The sequence below is a fragment of the Protopterus annectens genome, chromosome 2.part0 (genome assembly GCF_019279795.1).
Source record: "Protopterus annectens isolate FY-2018-M chromosome 2.part0, PAN1.0, whole genome shotgun sequence".
NCBI lineage: Eukaryota > Metazoa > Chordata > Ceratodontiformes > Protopteridae > Protopterus > Protopterus annectens.
The window spans coordinates 1,311,291,180-1,311,305,713 of NC_056728.1; the positions used below are offsets into that span (position 1 = coordinate 1,311,291,180).

At 45.1% G+C, this 14,534-nt stretch overlaps 1 protein-coding gene across 4 annotated transcripts in view; it reads right to left on the reverse strand.

Annotated features, from left to right (window-relative positions):
• Positions 1 to 14,534, reverse strand: part of NRBP1 (nuclear receptor binding protein 1) — a 1,787,342-nt gene that overhangs the window by 773,346 nt on the left and 999,462 nt on the right. The window lies entirely within an intron of this gene.

Genomic DNA, 14,534 nt, shown 5'->3' on the forward strand with positions numbered 1-14,534 from the left:
ATCCCTTACAGATGCAAAGGATGTGGCTATCACCTGTTTTTTAGTGGCTGAAAAGGCTACAACAGAACCTGGACAAAAAAGCCAGGTGGTCTGAGGAACAAGCGGCCACAGCAGAGTCACCCACTAGTGGATTGGGCAAAATAGGAGCCAGCCTGACACACAAAGACACCTTCACAGCTTTCATCCTTTTGCATGCAGGAGGAAGTACTGCCAGAGACCAAAGGCTGCTCTATTGGTAGGACAAGAAAAAGATGTTGAAGACAGGTAACACAGCACAGACAAGTTGATAAAGTGTGAGGCAAAGAACAAGTGGTTCTGAGGTAAGTAAACAACTGACAGTCCCCCACAAGCACAGTATCCTGCCCCAAACACTCAACATTTTCATTAATAAGCAAAATGTCTTCTGTCAAAAGCAACACTTCCTGACAAAAATGTTTACATAAGCATAATTATGAAAATTCCCTTTGGATAGTAATGACAATCCTAAAAAGAAAGTTATGTACTCAGCATAACATTATACCTGTGCTGTCTTCTTCTGGCCTCCCCAACTGATGGGTTATTGAATCCTTACGATCAGAAGCTGGCAGCTTCAAGACATTTGGATCTAAGGTTCAGGCTCCTCCTCCTACAATTCCTCTCTTTCAACACAGTAGCTCCCATCAAATTTGCCTGCTTAACATAAAAAGATTCGCTAACAGTAAGACAAACATATGGACATGAGCAAAAGGAAAATCATTAGTCACCCAATTTAAGTAATACAAGGCTCCGGGAAGCTCAAGTGCAGTCAACTGGGAGCCCAAAAACACTGACCATCTGGCGGGGGGATGGAGGGAGGGAAAGCTGAAGAGGAAGGAAGATAACATGGCTCTAGCATTATGGTAAGTACATAACTTGTGTATTCAATGTTGTCTCTTCCACTCGTCCTCAACTGATGGGACAAAGTCCCCAGCTACCAAAATAACTCATGAGGTCTCATGGAAAGATATTCTGGATAATGATGGAGCCAAACCAAGCCAGAGACCTGGACTACAAATCCAATTTGTATTGGTATATGAATGCATGAACAATGAACTAAGTAGCTACAGCACAAACATCCTCAATAGAACTCTGGAAAAGAAAGCTGTGGAAGTTGCAACCAATCTGGTAGAATGCGTTTTAGGAATGTAAGGCAAAGGACAGCACTTTTGCCATGTAAACAAAGATGATATAATCAGGTAGTCACCCAGAAAGGGGTCTTTAGAAACATCAATTCCTAACGTAACAGTCTTGTTTTTATAAAATTTTTAGTAGAATACAAACAAGATCTTCAGTGACCATGAACAGACAACAAATGCAAACTATACTCCTCTTTGTTGAAAAAATAGAAAAGAATACTGGCAGGTTAAGGGTGTGACTCAAGGTAAAATCCAAGGCTACCTTAGGATGGAAGGCAGAGCCGGGCTTGAAGAAACACCCTATCTTTCGGAAACACCAAATGAGCTCTGAAATCCTTTGAGCGAAGGTGACTGCCACCGGGGGGGAAAAAGGCATTTTTCAGGAAAGTAATAAAAGTACAGGTGTGTACACTTACCATAAATGTACATGTTCGAGTGTATTCACTGTTGCAGTCATCACCTGTGGCTTACCCCTGTTGTGGTAGCCCTCGGCTGGCCCGAATACCAGTCAATGTTTTTTTTTGCATCGGCAGTCGTTGCCTATAGTCTGACTTCAGGTTGTCAGCACTATAAAGCAAGGCAGCTGACGTCATTACATCAGTTTTTCTTGCCCTAACCCGTCAGAAGCACAAGGAAATAAGGAAAAGTGGTCCTGGTGGCCAAAAGCCACCATGGAAAGCTTATGTCCCCCTAGGGTAAGATGCTATATGGGGGATGGAGGGAGGGAAACCAGGACTGCAACAGTGAATACACTTGACCATCTACATTTATGGTACGTGTACACAACTGTACTATGTTCTTCGTGTTTCACTGTTGCAGGCATCACACCTGTGAGAAGATTCCCAAAGCTGAGGAGAGGGGTGGAAGTATAGGTTAGACTCCTAGGCATGGGTCAGCAGGTCCTGCAGAACTGCAGAGGTAAACCCTGCCCCAGACTTAGAAAAAAGAGGTAGGTGGTAATGCTTTGTAAAGGTATGGACAGAGATCCAGGTGGCAGCTTCCAAGATGTCCTTGGTGGGGACTCCTCTGAGGAAGACTGTGGAAGTGGAGGCTGCCCTAGTGGAATGGGTAGGGATAGACTTGGGGGAGGGAGGGTTCCCATGTGGTCTGTAGCAGAAATGGACACAGTGTGATATCCATTTGGAAATGGTTTGTTTGGAAATGGGCTTCCCGTCTGCAACAGGGCTGAAGCTGACAAGTAGTTAGTCTGTGTTTCTGAATAGTTTAGCATGGTCCAGAAAGTATCCGAGTTATCTGTGCACATCTAGCGAGTGTAGAATTCTTTCCCCCTTGTTTTGAGGGTAGAGAAAGAAGGTGGGTAGGTGTATGGCCTGGTTGAGGGTCACATCAGATACCACCTTGGGCATAAAGGAGGGGTTAGTCTTCAGAGAGACCCTGTCTGCATGGAAAATGATGAAGGGCTCAACAGCCATGAGAGCCTGAAGTTCTTATACCCTTCTGGCTGAAGTGATAGCTAGTAGGAAGGCAGTCTTCCAGGATGAAGGGAAGACCCTTGTTCCTGGCACAGGCCTCTGCCCACCAGAGAAACTTGGCCCTTACACATGGGATCAGAGAGAGAGAGGTCTCTAGGGACAGAGTGCTGGCACCAAAGGTTCTTTAAATACCACTGAAGTTCTCATGTGAAGCCTGGCCAGAGGAATAAGAAGGATGCAAGATGCCATGTATCCCAGGGCTTGCAGGAACTTCCTTGCATTGAGTGACTTCTGGAAGCCTTCTGGAAGCCAGCTGGGTAAAGTAAAGTAGAGAGGCAGGAAGCTCTACTTTTCTGAGGATAGGAGGGCCATTTGGGATGCTGTGTCTAGCACAGCTCCAAAGAAAATAATCTTCCTGGTGGGGTTTTGCTTTGATTTCTTCTTGTTGATGGTGAACCCTAGGGAAGTTAGGAGTGATTTGACAAAGAGAAGGTCCTGCAGCAGCTTTTCTTTGCACTCTGCCTGAACGAGGCAGTCGTCCAGGTAAAGGTAAATCTGTATACTTCTCTGTCTGCAGAATGCTATGGCTGGGGCCAAGCATTTGGTGAATAATCTGGGAACAGTAGAGAAGCCAAAGGGCAGTGCAGAGAATTGAAAGTGTTGTGAGCCTGCTTGGAAGCGCAGGAATTTCCTGCACGATTCCCTGATTGGGATGTGGAGATAGGCATCTTTTAGGTCTAGGGTCACTAACCAGGCATTTTTTTGTCAACATAGGCAACAGCTGCTGCAAAGTTAGCATTTTGAATCTGTGGACCACCAGGAAGGTATGCAGAATGGATAGATCCAGGATGGGGCACCACGTGCCCTCTTTTCTGGGAACAATGAACCATCTGGAATAAAAGCATTGCTTGATCTGAGGGGACAGGTTCTACTGCCCCTGGGATATGAGAGTTTGGACCTGTTTCAATGCTTCTGCCCACTGATTTGGAGGTAAGTCTGGGTACCCTCTTGGAATTGGGAGTTCGTTGAAAGATAATATGTATCCCTGAAAAATAATCTTCAAGACCCATTGGTCCTTTGTTACAGAAAGCCAATCGTCTTTGAAGAGGGACAGCCTTCCTCCTAGTTTTTGATGAGTGAAGGGAGGGCAAAGGGGGAGGGGGAATCATTGTGAATGTTTGCCATAGAAGGTTGGCTTAGAACTCCCTGCCTTAGAGATGGAAGTGGTCCATTGTTTGCTTCTCTGCTGGCCCTGGATGGTCTGTCCCTGCGGGGCTTACCTTGGCCCTATCTGCTAGGTGCAGGGAAGACCCACTGCTTAGAGGGGAGGTTCCTGCTGAATCTGGGAGGTTGAACCTGAAAGAAATCTTTTATTGTTTGCATAGATTTTGCTTTGTCTTTCACCTTTTTAAGCACCTCTTCTGCAGTTTCCCCAAACAAGTGCTCCTTATCTAGGGGTGCATCAATAAGTTTAGACTTGACATGATCAAGGAAAGGTCGTTTCTTCAGCCATGCATGTCTCCTAATAACAGATCCTGTCACTGCTGCCCTGCTAGAGGCTTCTAGGGCGTCATATCCATATTGTAATGAGTGCTTGGCCACTTCACAAGCAGAGTGCAGTAAATCTGCTGACTCTTGAATTGGCACAGTCAGGAAAGGTAGCAATCTTCTGTTGTAATAGTTTCAGAGTGTGTTGCTGATATTTTAACATATGGAACTGACAATTGAGTGCTCTGATGGCTAAGGTTGCAGAGGTGTATACTTTTTTTACCCAATCTGTCCAGAGCTCTGGAGTCCTTGTCAGAAGGAAGAGGCTTCTTGGTAGAACTAGTCTTAGTTCCTTTAGGTCCCTGTGTAATGACCTCTGGGTCTGCAGTAGAATTTCTGTACAGGCATTTGTGAGAATCCAGTACCCTGTAGTACCCGTCAGGTTTACTGGGAGCAGGAGGGAGGGCGTCAGGGGCCAAGCTAGATTCATGGAAAACATCATCCACCACTTCTAAAATAGGGGGGGATGGCCAGGGGTCTGTGCTGGGGCAGGTCCAGAAACTCTACGAGTCTTTTCTAGACCGTGGGAAATTCTGAGATTCCCACTGGAAATGTTCCCTGAGGGAGTGAAGGGTTTCCCCAAAGGAAAGGTCCTCTGGAGGGGAGGCAGTAGGGATGGATTCCTCTGCATCCGAATCCTCATAACCAGTTAAGGGATGCTGTTCCTCTTCAAAAACTGAATAGTCAGATTCCTCAGAATCCTGTTCTGTCATAATTTCTGGAGAAGGGTGCCTTTTACTTTTAGAAGTTGTGGCCTGACTACTACGGAGAAGGGAGATGAGATCCTCTGCCATTTTAAGCATTTGTGCTTGGGGTGGTGGAGCAGTAGCAAGATGGTGGCTAGAAGCAGATGTCCTTGGAGTGGCCTGGCTTCTAAGCCTGAAAGAATCAGTCCATCTGAGAGAAACAGCAGACGGATGTGGGGACGTCGGTTTTTGTCTAGATTCGGTAGTTCAAAAGGCCTCCTCGGAAGACTGTGCCTGTGTCGCAGCTCCGGACCCAACCGAGGCAGAGACAGCCAAAGGCTCGGAAGAAGACAAAGATTTCTGCGGAATACCAGACTCTGAAAGGGTTTCGGTAGAGGCCTGTGTAGATATCGAATTGGCCATCAGGGGCTGTGAAAGCACCTCACTGAAATCTGGAGAAATGACTACTTGCTTAGTGGTAGTGTCGTCGGAAGGCTTAGCCTTGTGTGGCCTGTCTCTATCTCTAAGTTTTTTCAGAATGTCCACAGATTGTTGGCTGATGGACGCCATATCGGAATGTGAAGATGGAACACAAAAATAACTGTCTACAAAAAGAGCTATACGGCGAATGGTTCTTGCTTTAGAGAGTCCACAGAACCGGCAACGGGGGACGAAGTGGTCTGGGCCTAAACAAGTGACGCAGTAAGAATGAAAGTCTTGATGTGGGATCTACTTTCTACAGGTAAGACAATTGTTAACTTTTTCGGACATCGGTTAGTGCAAAAAAAAAGGATCCCCAACGAGGTACTTAGCTTTAGACATTTTCAGCTGAAATTCAACTTCTGGTAGCGACCAACCAGCACTTGTGCGAACTGCTTCGGCTATGGGCTGCACGGCAAGAAAAACTGATGTAATGAAGTTGGCTGCCTTGCTTTATAGTGCTGACGACCTAACATCAGACTACAGGTGACAGCAGCCGATGAAAAAAAAAAAAAAACATTGACCCTGTTATTCGGGCTGATCGAGGGCTACCACAGCAGGGATAAACCCACTGGTGATGACTGCAACAGTGAAACACAAAGAACATCTTCAGTTCAGTTGTAGCAGCAGGTTGGGGGGGGGGGGGTTAAGGCTTGGAGTAAGAATGTGATATCCCAAGGTGAGACAAGTGTCCCTTAGAAGAGGATGAAGGAGAGAAGCAACCCTTCTTCAAGAAGCCTTTTGATAATTTCAATGAAGCAATAGGAGTATGATATTCTCCCACATAAATTTTAGAAATGGCAGCCAACTGGAACTTAATGATAGAATAACTAGTGCCTTCCCAAATGACAAGCTATAAGTCCAAAAGTGAAAGGAGTGGGGCTGAAAAAGGATTCATGCTCCTGGAAGAAACCCAAACAGAAAATTTCTTCCACATATTTCTTTAAACCTTTCTAGTAGAAGGTTTCTGACAAAATGACAAGATATGAAGAACAGGAGAGGAAAGCCTAGATTTCTGGTCCTAATGGAATTTGGAGAAACTATGTCATTAGTTTTAGGGCTTCTACATCCGGATAAGGCTTGCCAGATGGGGGGAGAGAATCTTTAAGAGGTTCCAGCACCCAAGGACGGTATATCAATTGAGGCCACAGAAAGGGGAACCATACCTGACAAGACCAAAAGGGGGCAATGAAGATCACTTGGATTGCACTACATGGTTTTCTCAAGAAACTTTGATAAGAGGGGAGTGAGCAAATAAGCTTTTGAGAGACACAGAGGTGAAGTGTTGACCAGAACATCTCTCTGTGACCCTCCATCCTCAGGAATCTGGGAAAATTAGCTGTTGCAGTTAGACTAGGATGAGGTCACAAACAGATCGAAACATGGTTGGCCCCACTGACTAAAGACCTGGGCAGCCAACACTTGATTGAGAAACCATTCATGGGAAAGTAGAAAGGACCTGCTGAACCTGTCTGGTAAAGCAATGATTTCCCCCTCGGGACATTTACTGCTACCAAAATGTGGTGGAAAGCTATCACCCACTAACAAACCCTCATGGCTTCTTGATATAATGGGTACAAGAATTTTCCCCTCGTTTGTTGATGTACCATACCACTGGCATGTTTGTCTGAAATGAAATTGCACCCCTAGGGAAGAACTACTGAAAAGCCTGCAACGCAAGGAGGATAGCCCTCACTTCCAGGATACTGAACTGAAGAATGGCCTCTAAGGCAGTCCCCATATGACTTGGCCCATCCTTCCCTCAAAATGCCATGCCCATCACACCAGAAGGGGAATGTCTGTAGTCCACTGTGGCCAGTAGGGGTGGAAGGATAAAGGGGGAATCTAGACAGACTACAGAAGAGTCAAATCACCACTGAACATGCTATCTGCATACCTTTGGGAGACTGATGGGGAAATGCATAGGTTAGAACAATATGAACCACTGAACCTCAAGAGCCAACTGTAACACTCAGGTAGAACCTGGCATGAGGGAAGAGAATTACAGAGGCTGCCATGTACCCTAGGGGATGGAGAATGCATCTGGCTGAAAGCTTCTGGTGAGAAAAAAAAAACACTGCTGAGACTTGTTGCCGCAAAGTAAATATTCTTGACTCTTGGAGTCTATCTGTAACATCGTATTTAGAGGACATCCTAAGAATTCTATTGTCTGAGAAGACAATCCTTTGGACCTTTCAATGATGACAGTGATCCCTGTTGATAGCACAGCTACAGCAATGTGTCCCTGGGCTTGAACTGGCAGATCCTTGGTGGCAGCAGTTATGAGCCAGTCATGTAAATATGGGAACACCCTGAACCCTTGCAGTTTGAGATGAGCTGCGACCACTGCCACGCATTTGGTGAACACCCTGGGGGCTGTAGTGTGACCAAATGGCAGTCCCCTGAACTGTAAATGACTGGATCACAGCAGAAAGAGGAAGAACTTTCTGGGCCACCTGGCTATTTTTATGTGACCGTACGCATTCTGAAGGTCTGCCTAGCACATCCAGTCATCTTTCCTCAGAAAAGGCAAAATGGACTGAACAGTGACCATCCAGAATTGTGTCTGGAAGGGTACTGTCAGGGAAGTGGCCTCAAAACCTTTGGTTCTGTGGACGACCTCTGCCACAAGGGTGACCTCCATTGATGCTATTCATCCCACTGGAGAGGGGGTCTATCACCGGATGCAGCATGCAAAAAAAAAAATCCCTCCACTTTCCTGAACCAAAGCCTCCTACCACCTTTCTGGTTCCTGGAAAAAGTCTTTTGGGAGGCTGAAAAGCAGATACTAATGGCAGACAGGGTATTGCCATCCTGCTCACTTCTGGAAAGAGTTTCTTTCACTCTGGATCCAAAGAGTGGACCCTTGATATGGGGCATTTACAAAGGACATGAAAGTGCTCTGCAAAAGAAATGTAGGGTAGCCATCTGCAGGTCCAAAGGGTTATGGGACTTTGCAGTTAAAAATCCTGAGAGATTTGCAGAGTTCTTATGAGTGGGCTAAATAATTCAACATTTGTAAGAATGTCGCTGAAGTGTAAATCAACTTTCCAAACCTGTCTAAAGCCCTGGAATCCCTGTTGGGGGGGGTGGACAGTAAAGCTCTCCTTTGAAAGCTCTTTCTCTGTGGTGTGATTTCACTGGAATCCACAGCAGAACCTTGCTCCACTGCGGTCTGTCCTTCAGGGAAAATGAAATTTTGTCTGGTTTTCTGTGGAATGGTTCCACCACATCAGGTTTCTTCCACACCAACCAAGAGACTGATTCAATCAGTTCATCGGCAGAAGGGACAACTCGGGAAGTAGATGGCCCAACTCCGCAGGCCTTGAAAAATAATGATGTGTCCTAGGAGTGGACATTGCTGGACCATCCCCCCCAACTATCTGAATAACTCTAACATGTCTCTGAAGGAGACGTTTCAAAAGGGATCTGGGGAACCTTCCTCTTCCTCAAAATCAGTAACCTCACCGAGGGACTTCTGAAGGGAATCCACGTCTCCTTTTGCAAGTATGCTTCTTGTCATCTGCAGTGGGAAGCTCCAGGGAAGACTCAGAAGCAGAAGGAAGTCCACACCATAAACTGTCTCCACTGTTCTCTCAAAGCTGGTTGTCCAGTGGAAATAGGAAAAGGCATACGAGTGGCCAAAGATTTCAGCACAGACCACGATGGTTCTGAGAATGGAAGGATACTTCTTTTCTAGATTTAGAGAGAACACTTTCAAAAGCCTCAAAAGCCAAAACTGGCCCTGAAGTCTTCCCAATAGGATCCAAAGAACCTAAAAAAGGCATGTACTGAGACTCAATCTGGCTTTGAGGCAGACACTGGAGCTGAGCTCTCAAGAGCCAAACAGCAGGGAGGAAGAGAATGATCCAACAGCCTCAAAGTCAATCCGGCCTCTCAGCTCCAAGACCCTTTGAGATCCAACACAATCTCAAATGAGTAAGAGATACTGCTGGAATCCAAGATGTCCAAGTATCAGCTCCAGCATAGGTAGTCCCTAGGAAACACTTGGATCGAAAGACACCAGACCTGAAAGTAAGACTGGTGAAAGAGAAACAAAGAGAGGGGAGGAAGGGACAGTTACTGACTCTTCAACAGTGAGAGGTGCAGGGACCTCCCCCCTACACACTGAATCTTGGCCCTCAAAAACATCATCTTGTTTACATTAGCTTGGGTGGGCTCCTTAAAGAGTGCACACACATTAAGGAAGAATCAGTGGACAGCGGCCTACAGGACTGATGAAAAGACCTGCACTGGAGAAGGGGGATCACTGCAGAGGACTGACAGGCTCTGGTGAAAACCTTTCTTAAATAATAAAAGTAGACGACTGGCTCCTAATGGGTTCCGACTAAGAAGTCGGATCTGAAGAGTTTGTAAGCTTTGAAGCTGGACCCAAGGGTCTCAAAAGGTTGGGATAGCTCTTCCGAGCATCCTTCTCATTGGACTTACAGATTTTTCTTTGGAAGACTCCTTTTCTCTATCTTTACCTTTAGAGATATGTCTCCCTTACTTTTCTTTCCCAGTCTCTTGCTAGAGGGGGAGCTGGATTTGGATGAGGTCAGTTCCCCTCCTTGGGGGGAGGGGCTTACATAATAGTTTAGACTTGTAGTCTAAAAGAATTTTCAAAGGCTGAGCAAGAACAATAAACCTCATTAAGATGAGAAGCTCTCGAGCAACAGACACCTAGAATGTGAGTCTTGAGGGGGAATCATGTGACAGGTGGTACATTTCTTAAAACAAGAGGCCTTATCAGACATATTAAATGAAAGGAGAAAATCCACACAACTGGAATAAGTTGTTACACAAATGCCAAGCACAACAAAAAAATATACTATACCAGTGAAACCAGAAAAAAATTCTCCAGTAAGCTGACACAATAAAGTACACAGAGGAAAGACTGTTTTTTTTTTTAGAGGGAGGTAAATGTGGGAATGAGGGAAACGGAAAAAACTCCACAGGAAGGTGGCAAGCTAATCTCTGAATTGAATGGGATACAAGCTATTCAACAAGAACAATGGATATATTTAAAAAAATCCCCCAAAATGAGCATTTATCTGAAAAAAATGAACCACCAAGCACTGAGCCAAGGACATCTGAAACATTCCAGCAGCAAATGAGATTGGGATGCTGTGTTGACAGAGGAGAATTATGGTTAGGGGAGGAGCTTGAACCTTGGATCCAAATGCCTTAAAGCTGCAGCGTTCGATCTGTATGGATGAGATAACCCATAAGTTGAGGACTGATAGAAGAGACATAGGATCATTCAATTTCCTTGCTACAGACACAGAAAAAAAAAAAAAAAACAACTTTCCATCTGTGTTGTCTATCTTCACTAATCCTTAACTGTGGGCTCTGTTTCAAGCCTCGGAACAGAATCCACCATTATTTCAGCTCGTGCCTTCCAAAAACTCTCAAGCTAAGTTCTACCCACAATGCCTCACCAAATTACCTCAGATTGAGTTTGCAAACTATAGTGACAGACAAGAAGTGAGAGATAAGAGATCATATCTGTGTCCCTATTATGAATCCAGTCTGATAATATTCGATCCACCAAGTGTTCTAAAGCCAGGGGGGAGGGATGGAGGGAGGAAATGTCAAGTACTAGTGAAGACTGACAACACAGATGGAATGTTATGGTAAGACAACTTCTTTATCTGATGATGTCAAGCTTCACATAATCCTTAACTGTGGAACAGAGTCCCTAGCTACCAGAGTCTTTGCAGGTTTCATGGAAGAATATTCCTGAGCACCACTGAGCCAAATGATGCGTGTCCCCTAGAGACCTGGTCCAGTTTGTAATGAGTAATAAAGGTATGAAGAGATGTCCATGCTGCCACTGCACAAATATCATCTAAAGAGGCTCTGGCATTAAAAACTGCAGATGTTGCTACAGCTCTCAATGAATGTGCTTTTACAGGTCGTGGTGGGTGGAGACCCTATTTATTGTAAACAAAGGTGATACAGTCCTCAAGCCATTTAACTATAGTAGCTTTAGAAACTGGACTCCCAAAAGAAACAGAAGAAAAGGCAATGAAGAGCTGGCCCGATTTTCTGATAAACCTTTGTTCTGTGAAGGTGGAAACGTAGTTGTCTGTGCACATCTAGTAAATGCAAAAAGTGCTCCCCTTTACTGGAAAAATTGGGGAAAAAAAGACTGGGAGATGTAAAGTCTGATATTTGACTCTGAAACGACCTTTGGTAGGAAAGATGAATTTGTTCGGAGGGAGACCCTGTCCTTATGAAAAATCAAGTACAAGGGTTTGCAGGACAAGGCTTGTATTTCTGATATTTTTAAGAGCTATCACTTCTGCCAGAAGAATAAGGTTTTCCATACCAAGAACTTAAAGTCACAACTTGCTGAAGACTCAAAAGGGGGAGAAATCAGAGACTGAAGTACCAGACTCAAATCCCAAGGTGCAGAGGGTTCTTTATATGAACATCAAGTTTTATCTGAGCATTAAGTTTGCTATCAAAAAGGCTTTACAAAGTTTGTGTGACATTAATGATGAACCATTGAAACCAATGTGGAAGTTAGATATTGGAGCAAGATGCACCCGAACAGTAGAGGCTGATGTGCCTGTCTCAGAGTAAGCCTAAGAAGTCTAAACCTTTGTGCACGGGTGCTGAACATGGGTAAAGATTATAGTCTAGCAACCATTTAGTAAACTTTTGCCACTTGTTAGAATACAATTTTCAGTTGAAGGTGTGTGGTGGGCCAGAACAATGCGCTGGACTGGGAAGAGAGGTAAGGATGCCTGGCAATCATGGGAACTGGAGAAGCCACGCAGTGAGCTTGATATGTTGTAGATTCGGATGAACCAGTCCCTCTGGATGGGACAATAAGTCTGGAGCTGGGTCCAATATCCAGGATTTCCGAAGCAGATGAGGCCAAAGGAAAGGAAACCAGACTTGTCGAGACCAGGATGGGGCAAAGAGGATTATTCTATTCTTCGACCTGTTGGCTTTCTTTAGAAACTGACATATTAGTGGAATCACAGGAAATGCGTGCAATAAGGACACGAACAGGATGGAACAAGGTTGGCCCCAGTGGCAGAATATCTTTTCTACAACCGCTAGACTGAGACACCACTCGTGAGGCATGAGGATGTTTCTGCTCAATTTGTCCACAGTCACGTTGGAGCTCCCCAGAATGTGCACTGCTACAAGAAAGTGGCTTGGAGGATATTGCCCATTGCCATACTCGGAGCACTTCTCAACAAACAGTAAGATCTGGCCCTCCTTTGGCTACTGATATACCAGAGTAGAGACATACTGTCCATTTGTATTGCAACTGTTCCCAAGGGGAGGGTTTCCTGAAATGCCTGCAATGCTAGGAGCACTGCCCTCATCTCTAGAATGTTGACATGCAAATTAGCCTCCAGCTGGGACCAAGTGCCTTGGGCTGTCTTTCCCAGATAATACCCCCCCCCCTCAATCTGGGATGCATCCATTGTCACTATGACTTGTAGTTGACGAAGGACAAAGGGATGACCCAACAAAATTTGGTTGGAGTGAAGCCACCAACTCTGATCATCTTTGCACTGATTGGTCAAAATCAGATGAGACACTGGCTGATTCAATAAGAACCACTGGGAGGCCAGAAGCCATTGAAGAATCCACATGCGATATCTGGCCAGGGGAACTAGAGTTACAGAGGCTGCCATTAATCCTAGGGCCTGTAGAATCAGTCTCGCTGTTACTTTCTTGCTGCGAATGATCTGGCTCACTTCTGATCTGATTCTTTGGAGTCTTTCCAGGGGAAGTGGCGCAATGCCAGTGACTGTGTCTGAGATGGTCCTAGATGGGATTTTTCATAGTTTATAGTGATGCCTAAACTGGAACAAAAGGAGAAGAGCATAATCGCATGCCTTTACAAGTTGATGCCTTGTGGGAGCGGTAAGCAGCCAGTCATCTACATATGGAACCATTCTGAATCTTGGCAGTCTGAGATGAGCTGCTACTACTGCCATGCATTTGGTGAGCACCCTGGGGGCTGTGATGAGACCCTGAACTGATAGTGATTGTCTCCAAGCCAAAACAGCAGCAATCTTCTGGACTGCTTGTCCATTTTTATAAATGGCAATACGCATCCTGAAGATCTACTCAACACATCTTATCTTTTCCCAAGAAAGGAAGTATAGACTGAACTGAGACCATCCAGAATTTGGTTTGTTGAACTGATTTGTTCAGCTGACTGAGGTCCAAATTTGGTCTCCAGTGCCCTATTTCTTTGGAACTAAAGAATCTTGAGTAAATTACAGATCCTCTCTGGTCTGGTGGGACTGCCTAGATGACTCTCTTGTCGAGAAGTTTTTGAATTTCTAAGACTGCTGCCTCCCTGTAACTGGGTGGAATATCTGGGATTCTTCTTGGTCTTTTGGTTCGACTGACAGGGGAATGTTGTAACTTCTGGTAATAATATTCTGCACCCATTTGTCCATCATTATTTTTAGCCAGGCAGATCGGGGACGATCATCTCTGCAACAGACTGCCTCCTTTCAGGAGCACTGATAGGAGTTACCAGAGAAAGAAACTTGGAACCTGATTCTGCGGGCCATTTCTGCCTCTTGGATGGTCTCTTCCATTACTACTTCCCCCTTTGCCCCAAGGGAAGTCATTGCCAAGCGAGTACTGGAAAGGCCCTTGGGTCTTTTTGAACCATAGCCTACCACTTTTCTGGTTCCTGGAATAGGGCCGTTGAGGACTTGAAAAGCATATGCCCATGGCAGAGGGTCTTCCCATCTTTCCTCATATCTGGCTAGATTCTCTCTAACTTTGGAGCCAAACAGGGATGGATCCATCAAACAGAACGTTGATGAAAGAAGACTTAAATGGCTCCACAAAAATCACATAAGCACATCCAGAGCATGTCTCCTGATGGTTATGCCTGAATCGGCTGCTCTAGTCATCCCTTTGACAGCATGAGCAATTAGCCTCACTGGAAACAGATTCTAGAGTGGCGAGCTGAGAAGCAACTTTGTCTCAAACCCCTTCAGCTACTGCTCCTGAGAAAGCATCTGAAAGCTCTTTAATCAGATCTCTCTGAAGTCTGGTAAAATGTCTCATATAATTCAAAGACCCTGAGAGTGAAGGTCGAAGAAGCATATACCCGCTTCCCAAATCAATCTATTGTTCTAGACTCCTTGTTAGGAGGATGGATAGTAGGACTTTCGTCAGCAAGTTCCTTCCTGATGGCTGCCTCTACCACCATGATGTCTACAACAATACCTTTG